Source organism: Asparagus officinalis, chromosome 1 (assembly GCF_001876935.1).
Source record: "Asparagus officinalis chromosome 1, Aspof.V1, whole genome shotgun sequence".
NCBI lineage: Eukaryota > Viridiplantae > Streptophyta > Magnoliopsida > Asparagales > Asparagaceae > Asparagus > Asparagus officinalis.
Window position 1 is genome coordinate 33,868,408 of NC_033794.1, and position 12,149 is coordinate 33,880,556.

The window sequence follows — 12,149 nt, forward strand, 5'->3', positions numbered from 1 at the left end:
TCAATTGAACCCAAATATCTAAAAATGGATAATAATCCAGATATATATGTAGAAGATATTGACAGGTTTAAGTACGATATAAAAAGTATTGGGATAGGTACCGATTAAACAAGTACTGCTAAATACTAAGCTCGTGCGTAGTTTGGCAATACATCGCCAGCGATCAATGGACCGTGGTCGTGTGCGTATTTGCGGCACGGCCTCCTCCCAGCGAGATGTTGAGTAAAGAGAAGCCATTTATTCGCTGAAGAAAAAGATGGAGGAAAAAGAGCAATGCTCCGCATGTTCCACAACAATTGTTTCTGAAATATTGTCTCCAAGTTTCCTCAAGTCACGGAGCGTCTATACACTTTAGAATACAAGCCTTTCCTGAAAATCACAAAAATTAATAATGAAAATTCAGCTGTTTTTTTTATTCTGCATAGATACTACAGGCGTACGTGGGCCGACAGGTAGCAAATTGATGAAGAAGCACGTGAGTAATCATGAAGTGTTTCAAGGCGCCGCTAAATGACGTTTTCCTTTCTGCACCTCGGAGCAATAGTTTACGAGTAATGTTTGCGGGTACCCTCATGGGTAACTTATTATTGATTTGGAGGAACTTCTGACTAAAGTGTTTGCGATCCTCGAACCTTTCGACAGTTGTAAGTTAGCGAGACCGCGCAGGCAAACTCTACATGCGGTCATTTGAATTCCGACACTTGTTTTGCTGCACGTTCGCGTCTCTAGATGTTCAATAGGCGAGTTGAGATCATCGACGAGCTATCGCGGTAGATGGCATACACACTTTGATTGTATTAGCATCTTGCACACAGTGTGGACAAAGATTATCAGCAATATTTTTGTTCAGATGTGCATAAACGTCGCAAGTTTGTGACGTATTTTTAGCGGTCTTTCCAGATAGGGGAGTTGAAAAAAATGCTTGAATTTTGTCCATCGCTGAAGGTAATTTTAACAGAACTTCAACCCCATCCACTAGATGGCACCGACTTCGTGCTTCCGTCCTCTTGATCGTTTGTATCCGTTTTGTTCCAAGTACGCGCAGTTCCCTCTAGCTCGACCAGGTAATCTTCCTTTCGAAGCCTAGCGCTTGCTTTTCCCACAAACCTGACGCAGCGCGAACGGATCTCAAGCAAATGTACAGAATGATCCGCCGATCGTAATGGACGGCTGGAGCCCACTCTCTCTTCCGCAACGGACGAGGCAACAAACTTGCTGAGCGCATTTTTTGTTCTAGTACCCTACAGTCGTTGTTGTAATGTTTCAAGCGCACAGGGCCCACGGCTTCTATTAGAACGCATAACAAAACTTTCAGACTGTGCTGGCAGATAAAAGGACGCCTTTGAGATTCCTGGACCAGCACACGACCATGCATGATGTTGCCCCCTTGTAGACCGAAGACCTGCAGAAGATTGCGGCATAGGCTGCGCGAAAATCATTAAAGAGTTGTTGCCATGAGTAAGAAGATAGCACGTAGGTAACGTGAAAGACTGCTTTGCACTAATCGAGTATCAAAATAAGTCATGAAGCGCCTCTCAGTCCATGACGTTGCGTTTTTAACTCATCAAATTAGGCGGGTCTCTAGATCGAAACACATCTATGTCATTGCGCGTGGTGCCGATGCATTGCCTGGTATCTCACAATGAAAGTATCATATACGGTTGTTTCACACTGGCAAAGCCAAGGTGCAAAGTTGATAAGGGCGTCTAATAGCGGACGACCCGGGTCTGATCGCCCCCATGTAGCACGGTGACCAACCAGGAACATGCATTATCCAAAGTGGTATTGAATCCGTCGCTAGACAAACCTAGTGCTAAGCAATTGCCTGGCACCGTCGAGCGCCGAGAACCGCCGGCCATCCCAGGCGAGCCAAGCGAGCCGATTCGCAAACCACAAGGAAAAGTTCCTATAAGCATATGCTTGCCGGACGCGCTCGTGGCAGTCAGCGCGGATGTCTCGATTGTTGATACCGAATCATCAGGTACGGGTTTTTTCCATGCTGGGCCACCTCATATTGCTTAGGCAGTAGTCGTTCTATTCAGTATACAACCGTTTTTAGGCCCTTGGTATTCGAAGGGGAAGAATGCGCAGGACCTTCGTGCTGGAAATGCTTCTTTTGCTGAAGCATAGACCCGTGTTGTAATAATTTTTGGCGTTTGGTAACCCGCCGTAGCCGCGATTACTCCGGCCAGCAACATGTGGACGACTAGCGCTGGAAGATGCTTTGGTTATCGCTTATAGTAGAGGATATCAATTCAATTTAGGGCATTGCGTCGATTTATTGTAAGTCAAGTCCTAATAAAGCGGAAACAATCTTCTTTGGTTATCAGTAATTTTTGGTATGCTATCTCTTCCGCATTTGGAATGACTTTTTTCTGCAGCCAACAGCAAGGGGCCAACGATATTAAAATATTTTATCCCCGCCCATTCGCACCGGGTTAGTTTGATCTCCGCTAAAGAGAGCTTTATACCGTAAAAAAGGACGCAGGGCATATAATGGATAACCTGGTGAAGTCGGGTACAAACCCTCATACAGATCATCTTTCTATTGTCCGGTTAATTAATTTCATGTATCTGCGCTAGCTCCTCATGATCAGTTTGTGGCACACAGGTCCAGCATTTGCTGCACTCCGGTCAGCATCCTCGGCCATCTTCAGCATTGATGGCTATATTCAGGAAGCTGTTTAACAATATCCCGGTGATGAGAGCATACCGAGTACCATGTGTATCAGTCTATTCTCGTATCATCCTATTCTTCGCCATAAGCCCGCGGACGCTACGCGGGTATGTTCCCCAGCCATGGAACGACGCTCCAAGTTTCTTTTCACAGGATCCGGTGTGGTCTCACCGATCGTGAAACGGTCCAATGATTTGGTACTGGCCCTCCATGGAAATACGCCGGATATCCTAAGTGTTTTTGTAAATCACTTTTATGTCCACAACGCCCTATTTTTTTTTTGTACCAACACCAAACCCGAAGCCGTGGGCAAAGAAGAGGGACGAGGTACACGAACATCACTATTCTAACTTGTCGTGGATCTGGGCCAACGCGTAATTGTATGAATATGACTTTATTCCCATCGTTTATGGATCCGACTATCCCTCCATTCTATCATACGAGGAAATATCGATCATGATTTGTTTCTCGGGAAACTATCCTCGATCCTGTATGATGATTAGCCAATAATTAGCGATAATGTTGAATCTCTTTAATTAGTCAACCGCGCAATCAAAAATTAACGGCTTGCGTGATTCATTGACCATCCCCCGACATCCGGATTCCTGGCCCACGCAGAGACGCCCTGACGTCGGCTACTATCTTCCAACCGCATGGTTCATGTATAGAAATAACTCGAGATTCCAGGACACAACACCCTATTGAGCGTGGGAGTTAAAACTCGTAAACGGCTCAGTATATTATACAATAGCTTTAACGCGCTGTCATACGGAAATGGAGCCTACTCCCATTAGGGCAATATAGTGAAGTGTCTCACATGCATTCATCATCTTTATGGCGGTTTTTACTTCTTAAAAAAAAGATTTCGAGCCGAGCACCTACCCGCTGTTGCTCCGAGTACACTGTGCGGACTGTTATAAGTGGCGGTGATCATCATGCCCGATATCACGGATCGATTATAACGAAACGCAAACAGACATACACTTATTGTACACGAGGAACAATGCGGGGCGGCGCAGTGTTATCGAAAATTTTAATGGGATCACGAGAAATGCGTCAACAGCTTGTAGCAGAGATAGACGATACAACTACTGTATTCCTAACCTGTACGGAGAAAGGGGAAATCCTCACGCGGACAGGATCTAATAATTATTGCATGTGAGCATACTCTAACATTAAAATCCACACTTATTCTCTTTAGATGTAAAAAGTATTTTCAGCATTCTAAGCTAAGAATTGGCGTGAGTTTATATGCAGATAAGAGAACTCCACGGATCCAATAATATTAGAGGGACGGCGAACTAGGGGTAACGACTTACTGAGTACACCGCCGTCCTTAAAATTTTCAAATATGCAGAAAACAATTTTGAACGGCTGCAAGAATCAAAAAAGGACAAGAATTACCGATGACCGGCGCGGGCTATGGATCTTCTTGCACTGCATCCAAAAAACGTAAGACACGCGCTTGGGATGCGTCCTGCATGAGGCAATTGCAAAAGAAATCAAATACTCCAGATCCAGCAAACAAACCAACGAAAGACCGTAAAATTACAGAAATAATTTCTAAGAAAGGAATATTAGAGAGGCGTTTCTCGGCCGCCACTATTATCAACATGAATATCAACAAATTTTTGCGAGAGATGTAGGACCATCGTACTGAGAGTCGCAAAGAGACTAAGCCTTGTAGTATGGAAGTATCTGTATTGCGCTAGAGGGTGGCGTCAAAATAACCAGTAAACCCTCCTTTCCTTTAAAACTTTGGAAGCAACTGCTCAAGTAAAACCCCCCTTGATATTTCAAAGATATAATGAGAAACCTCTCATTAAGTTTAAGTGTTATTGGACAAACCTGCCTGTGTGAGTATGTAGAACTCAATAACTCAGGATGAACAATCACAGTTGAGCGGAGAAATATAAGGTAATTTCACCAAGGTTATATTCTAAAATAAACTTGAGCATGTACAACCCGCACATCGAAACTATTAATGTTCTCCGCCATTATATTGTCTAGCATAGCTAGTGGTGGCATCTTTTTTCCCCTTATTTTTTAATGAGGTAGTGGAAGATAACATGCTTGCATAATAACAGCAAGTGTATACATAGACTGTATGCGAAGCCGGAATTCTTGTTAGTTAAAGTGTCGGGAACCCCACAGTAATTCGCAAAAGCGCATGCTTGCTAAGGTGAGTTACTAAAAATGTGTTTTATTTGTGGTAACTATTATATGCTTAACTCAAAGCGAGACGGACTTATTGTTAATCAATTATTATTGGCTAATTTAATAAAATTTACAACAAAATACCTAAAAGTTACATCAAAGAAAGTCTTACAAAAAATCCCGCGAAAGATTTACAAACATGACCTAAAAGACGCTAAAAAAATTTGGAGCAAAACTTTACAAACAAAGAATAACCTAAAAATTTACAACAATACCTAAAATATACAAAAAAATTTACAAAAAATTACAGGAGGCCAAGGCAGATACCCAAAAAGTTTTGAGACGGATTAATTGCACTCTGGGGCGGAGTTGCAGCGGGGGCGGTGCCGCGCCGCGAGTCGGTAGAGCTACGGCGGTTCGGCGTTCCGGGGAGTCGGCGCACGGGCGGTGAAGTCAGAGAGGAGGAGCGAGAGAGGTACGCATGTGATCGGAGAACTTGATCTAGGGCAGCCGCGAGGGTAATGGCGACGGCGTCGGCGTGTGAAGTGGGAGTCGAGGGCGGCGAGTCGGAGCTGCAAGAAGGTCGTCGACGGCGGCGGCGCTTACAGAATTTAGGGTTTTGAAATTTGGGAACGAAAGCGGGCCTAGAAGGTCGTCGACGGCGGCGGCGCTTACAGAATTTAGGGTTTTGAAATTTGGGAACGAAAGCGGGCCTGATCGATCGCGTGAAATATAACTCAAACATCGCTGACGGGCTACCCGTCAGCGATGTTTCTCTCTCGTCGGCAATAATAACATCGCCGACGGGCGAAAGTTATCTGTGACGGCAACTTCGCTGACGGGAATACCCGTCAGCGATATAAACATCACTGACGGGAATATCCCGTCAGCGAAGTTGCCGTCAGCGATGCTGGCTTTTCCACTAGTGGATGGGGATGGGTCTGCCAAAATGAAACTACATGGGAATAAGGCCAAAAATGTTAATACTATATTGTGTATGCATGTGCAATTAACCCACGGTCAAATTTTGGACGACAAGAAAATGAAACCTTAAACAAGTTTTTGGTTGGATTAACTAAAGAAATCTACGATTAACTCCATAGGATGATAGACCTCGATTTATTTAAGGGTACAGGGAAATATCATGGCACTTTCTTCAAGCCTACAAATTCAAAGTCCACTCTGGATTCGATCCCTATTTCATGGAGTATACAGCAACTAAAAAGATTCTTGTCGGTATTAATTAATTGGGAAGGAACTAAATTTCTAAGATAAACCATGTTCAAGGGGTTATGTGCAAAGCCGTCCAAAGGTCAAGGGAGTTTGTGAAATTAACCACCAAAATTTCAGTTCAAACAATCAGATGGGCTAACCATGGGCTGCCATCATCAAAAATATAAATCCAAAAACGCGGATGGGATCCAATTTAAAATACAGGGCCCTAACCCGAAGACCCAAGTCGGAATGCAAGAGAAGTACGCTCTCTGTGCGGGCGAGGTAGCGCTGAGCTAGGGTTAGGTTTCGGTTTCCCAGTGATCGATCGAAACCCTCCCTTCGCAAAAACCGTAGCCAACTTCAACACCCTCGATTTCCTCCGCCTCTCCACCATCACCGCCGTCTCCGTCACCGTCGGCTACCTCTCCGGTCTCAGTCTCTTCAGTTTCTCTTGAAATTCGCTCCTTCGTTTGATTCCCCTAATCGAGGCTTTGTCCGCAGGGATCAAGCCCAACATTCGAGGCCCGTCGATGGTGACCGGGGGTCTGATCGGGGTCATGGGTGGGTTCATGTACGCGTATCAGAATTCGGCTGGGAGGCTCATGGGTTTCTTCCCGAACGAAGCCGAGGTCGCCCGATACAAGAAGTAGATGGATGGCGGGAAATGGTGCTCGCTGAGGACAGTGTTCGTCATCTCCACCGTAATGTGCTCCATCGCTTGAGATACTTTCTTGCTTTGTGTGCTTTTGCTGTATTCTTTATCTGATAGACCCAAGCTCATGTTATGCCTTTGAGGTGTTCGTTGAGGGAGTGTAGTAGCATCATGCCATTCCCTATTATATATGAGATATTGTGTGAACAAATGATTTATGTGTTTTCGTAGTCGCTTCCGTAGATATTATACAATGCTTGCTAGTAAATCATGTCGTCGGCAAGCATCGTGGCATGTTGTTATTTTGATGTTGGAGTCGATCATGCTACTGTTCAAAGAGATGGAATTGCATCTGTTGTGCTTAGTTGACAACTGTAGGTCATGGAGAACTTCTCAAAATCCTGATATCCTTTTTTCCCCCTTCCTGGATGTCGCTAAACAGGGAGAATTTTTTGGGTCTTTTAATTTTATGGCCTATTACGATGGAGATCCTTAGTAGATATCTGTTACGCATTATGTGTTATGAAGTTTAGGCTTAATTGCATGTTGATGTATGATTTAAACCGCGTTTCAAATATTACGACAGTTAGCCACTTGGCCAATGTTTTTCTTTTGCTCCTTCCATATGCCTTGTTTGCGTGGAAGTAGGTGCACTGAATTTTTAGGAGTAAGATGGGAGCTCATGCCCCCCATCCAGAGTTAAGCAAGTTCCATATAGAGCAAAGTTATGGCACGCAAGCTCCTACCAGAAGCAAAGACTTGTATGCGTACAAAATGGAATTCTGTCCTTGAAAGCCTGCTTCCGAAGTATTCTCTAGTTTTGTTTGTTTGGCAGTGGCTAGCTGGATATAGGCCTCAACTCCAACTTCTGTTGTTAAATAGAACCGCTGAGATATGTTCATTAATTAGGTTTTTCAATCTCAGGACTACAAGGCAATATTCCGTGAGACTTCTTTCCATTTTCATTAGATTGTTCGTGAATCAAATTTAGAGAGAGAAGATCTCCAAGAAGGTTGGATTATATAAACCACTTATGAGAATATTCGTTGGAGTAACATGCCGGTGATTAAGAGTTGCAAAGAACATCTAGGCGAGATGGTTTAAGTGGTTGGAAATTTCTACTCGAGTAGCGATTCTTTTTGCAAGAATTTAGGCTGACTGACGAGTAGAAGCCAGAAGATTTGAAATAGTGGTTTGACTAGTACCCCTTGTTTACTTTCGTTTCTCTAACAGGGATAACTGTAAAATTACGGGGCTGGGGAATGTTTCTGTTCACAGAATCTTTACATCTCTGTTATGTTTATATCACTGAATGTTTTTGGTGAAGTTGATAACGGAAAGTATTTGCAGTTCTATTTCAAGGCAGATATTGTGTAAATTTGTGATTTATTTATGCTTCTATCAATCCCTGTTGGAACTGCAAAGAATACTATTTGTTTTTCAAGTATTATGTCCTGCAACTTATATAACACTTGGTAAGTAAGAAGAACAAACCTTTTTCCCTCTTTAGAGGATTAAATGAAACCACGTTATGGGAGAGCAAAGTTCCATATAGTTTAGTTTTATCATTTGACGGTGTGTCACATTGATATCAGTTTGTATGAAGATGCTTCATGCACGAAATAGTGTGTTCAAATGAATTTAGTCCCGTGAGCTACATGTATCATCACTTATTTGAAATACCAAAGCCACTACTGGAGGCTTATCTTCCCGATTCGGGGCTATCTTTTTCAGAAGGGATTAACTGCTAGTAGATCCCATGTATTATAGCCAAATTGTGGATAGACTTCCTAAGTGAACTTTTTTGACCATTAAGGGGGTTCCATCTGCTCCAGTTAAACCGAAAATTGGGAGGAAAGCTGCCAAAATGGTAGCTTTTTGCCAGAAGAGGCGATTTTGGGGAAAGTTGTCATTTTGGCATCTTTCCTCCCAATTTTTGGGGCAAAATGCCCCATCCAAACGGGCCCTTACAGTTGGAGAATAGTAAGGGGGTCTATCTGCGATGAATCCTTTTTAGAATTTAGGAAATTGTGCCACCATGAGAAAGCTGCCAAAATGGCAGCTTTTTGGCAGAAGAAGCGATTTTGGGGGAAAGTTGTCATTTTGGCAGCTTTCCTCCCAATTTTTGGGGCAAAATACCCCATCCAAACGGGCCCTTACAGTTGGAGAATAGTAATTGTGCCACCATGAGACAGCTGCCTTTGTCCCTTCCTCTACTACTTTTTCTCCTAATTTAACTCGTATCCAGAGACCGAGTCCTCTCTTGTTTCATGTATTTGTGCTTAAATTCCTCTATGGCTCTCCCTAAACTTCTCTTCCTCTTTTTTCTCGTTCTCTTGTCTATAAGCTGGAAGTTTAGAAGAAGAAAAGAGAAAAGCAAGCTAGAAGCTTAGGAAAATGAAGTACTCTAGATTCATCTCCTTGTTGCTCCTCATCTCTTTCCTCACCTTGATCTTGGTATCAAAATCGTCTGTCAATGCAGAGACCGATGAACAATATTGGAAGAAGAGGGAAGAAGAAGCTGAAATTGTTGCGAGAGCATCTTATGTTCCTGACCCCTTTTCTGTAACCAATTCTTTCAACGCAGCCGTTCACAAGTGGGTCACTCTTTACTTCCATTCATTGACATCTGTTTTTAAGTATTAGCAGGGATAGTAACTATATTACAAGAATAACACCACCAAAGCCGTTATTCCAAACTTTGGTCTTGGATGTATTGCATCATATTTTCTCCCACACAGTTCTATTGATGGCTTATCTCATCCGTTAATCTAACTATTATTATATCTTTCTTAATTATTTCCAACCAAGTTCTTTTAACCCTATTTCTAGTCCTCCTTTCTCTATTAATAATAATCTCATCAGTTCTCCTAAATAACTGGTGTATTTAATGGTCTATATTGCATAAGTTCAAACCATGTTAAATAATTCTCTCATGTTTTATACTGAATATGAGCAGTTCCTATGATCATGTTAGAGGATACCCATCAACCCGTGACCATGATTGCCTTTGTTCTTATGAAATATGAAAAGCAAATGCCTTCACTAACTCTCAAAAACAATTGGCGTAGAGCATAATTATTTTGCATCAATTGTGAACTCATTAAGTTAGTAAAACAGAGGGATTTAAACACATTGTTTTGAGAACCTAACTATAATTCATTTAAATTGCAGACAGGATGCCCATAAAAAGAGCAAGGGGGATTAAATGTAAGTATAGTACTTACATTTTTAGTACCATACTAAGCAATGGAGGATTCACTAGCATCATACATGCTATTTGACAATTGTTACTTGCGTTGTTTTGAGAAATAACACCAAACAAAGTGATGGTCTTTATTTACTTATTATTGAAAAGGTGTAACATCGTATGACCGTCATGTACTTTCTCTAGTCATTTTTAACCGATGGTGTTCGGGTTTGTATATGGCTTGTTATCCAAATATGTTCGTCTGTGTTTCTTTGTTATCGTGTATTAAATAATAACATTTATTTATGTGTTTTTTATATATTGTGATTGTGATATAATGATGAAGTACTAAACAAGTTAATATATTGCATCCATGTTCATATCTCTCTGTTCATCTGGTTGCATCGTTCTCTCAGCAAAATTTTCAGAAAGAGGTTATTGTTTGGAGAAAACCAATTCTCTATAATTTTGAAGGGACGATTATTTCACGGTTTAGTATTCCCAAACTCTTTGGTTGCTTAAGAAATTAATAATGACAAATTATCTCTTTGTTGCAGAACAGGTTTAACAGATACTAGTAAGAGTCCTAAAAAAAGTTCCTAGATTTATATTCTATGTTCTCTATGAAGCAACAAACTAAAAATTAAAAAAAAATGGTACTGATAATAATGTGAGATAGAAGCATTTACTAAATCATTCCATGGCTACTATTCTGGTTTTTCATCTCATAAAATAGATCCCGAAAATTCTTATTCATGTATATCAAAATTCTGTTAAGGTTTGAAGCTGAATCAAACCTATGAAATATTTGTAAGTTTTTTTATTAAAATAATCTATATATTATGTTGTAAGTTTTGCCCAAAATTGTTCCTTGCTCTATTTGAACCTAAAATTATTTGTTTTTTTTAGCAACTTAAGTTAATTGGGGGAGATTTTATTTCTGCTAGAAATTTGAATTGACTATTGGTTGATGTCTGATAGCATTAGGTAAATTCCTCTGTTCTAGGAGTTCTACGCCAAGTAGGACTAGGCATTAGGAAACTCTTAAATTTCTAATCATTTATAACTTTCTGTATCCTAATTCAAATTAGTTAGGATTCCTTCTTCATTGAGGAAACCATGGCCTTAGTTTCAATCCATCTCTCGCTATCTGAACCCTACATGCACATTGAAAAGATCAAAACCAGTTCTTCAATCCTAGTCAGTATCTGCTCGTGAGAGAAAAAAGATCTTTCTTTGGTTTCAATCACCTTTGAGTTTCAAAAAAATCAAGAAGATGGGTTTGTGTAAAGAAGAAGGATGACCACAATGAAAAAGAGTTGATTAGGGCAGAAACAACAGCAACAACAAGGACAGCAGCAACAATGAAGACGAGAGTCGAAGAAGAAGCACATGCAACCGACAAGAAGGAGAAGAAGAGAAGGAAAATAAGGGTTCAGTTGATCAAAAGGGTCATCATCTTCTTCAAATCAACGACAACTAGAAGAAGAGAATCATCCATTGAGGGCATATTGTTATGTTTCAATCACTGACGATGAAGAGGAGGAGGATGATAAGGAGAAGAAGAGAGAGGTTCACGTGACAAAAAATCATGGCCTTCTTCTTCTCAAAAACAACAACAACAACAAGAGAACGATCCAATAATCGAATTAGAAATATGAAGGGAGGTAACAAAACAAAAAGGTTTATCCAAACTAAAGTTTTGCCTAAAGAAAAAGGTGAGTATAACAAACGCCACGAAAGATCAGAACATGTTAGAGATGGGCAAAGATGACTTTGATAAGTCGATGATGCTACTAGAGTTGACAATTTGATCACATTCGAAGGCTTCACAAGAGGTTATGGCAGTGGATAAGATGGAGCGACAGTTCAAGGTTGTCTTCAAGTTCGTCGAAAGTAGTTGTAGGTCTCAATTCAATGGCAGTGATTAGGGGAGGTCCATGAAGGACAATTGATTTCATGTTGGACAAATGTTGATGATCTATGGATTGGGTGATTGTAAAAGAGGAGACTATGGCTTTGCTATTATTTGTACTCAGGAGTAGTTCAAATAGAGAGTGGGGAAGGATGGTGGTCTGCTGCTATGCATTTATTTTTATTTTCATTTGATTATTTTGTATCAGTTTGTTCTGCAGCATTTGGTTAGTTAGAATTTGCACATATTCCCATTTTTTTTCGTGTTATTTGTCTTTAGAGGTAACCGTTAGAGGGCTACCTGTTGTAATGTCTCAATCATTTTAGGATTGTTCATGCTTTCT

The 12,149-nt window shown here is 41.1% G+C and overlaps 2 long non-coding RNA genes across 2 annotated transcripts; both read left to right on the plus strand.

Moving 5' to 3' along the window:
• On the plus strand, nucleotides 6,276-7,065 carry LOC109822631. Its single transcript, XR_002242198.1, has 2 exons — nucleotides 6,276-6,478; nucleotides 6,551-7,065. It is a non-coding gene; the product is annotated as an uncharacterized LOC109822631 (long non-coding RNA).
• Nucleotides 9,008-10,207, plus strand: LOC109822639. The gene is made up of 2 exons (XR_002242199.1): nucleotides 9,008-9,298; nucleotides 9,876-10,207. It is a non-coding gene; the product is annotated as an uncharacterized LOC109822639 (long non-coding RNA).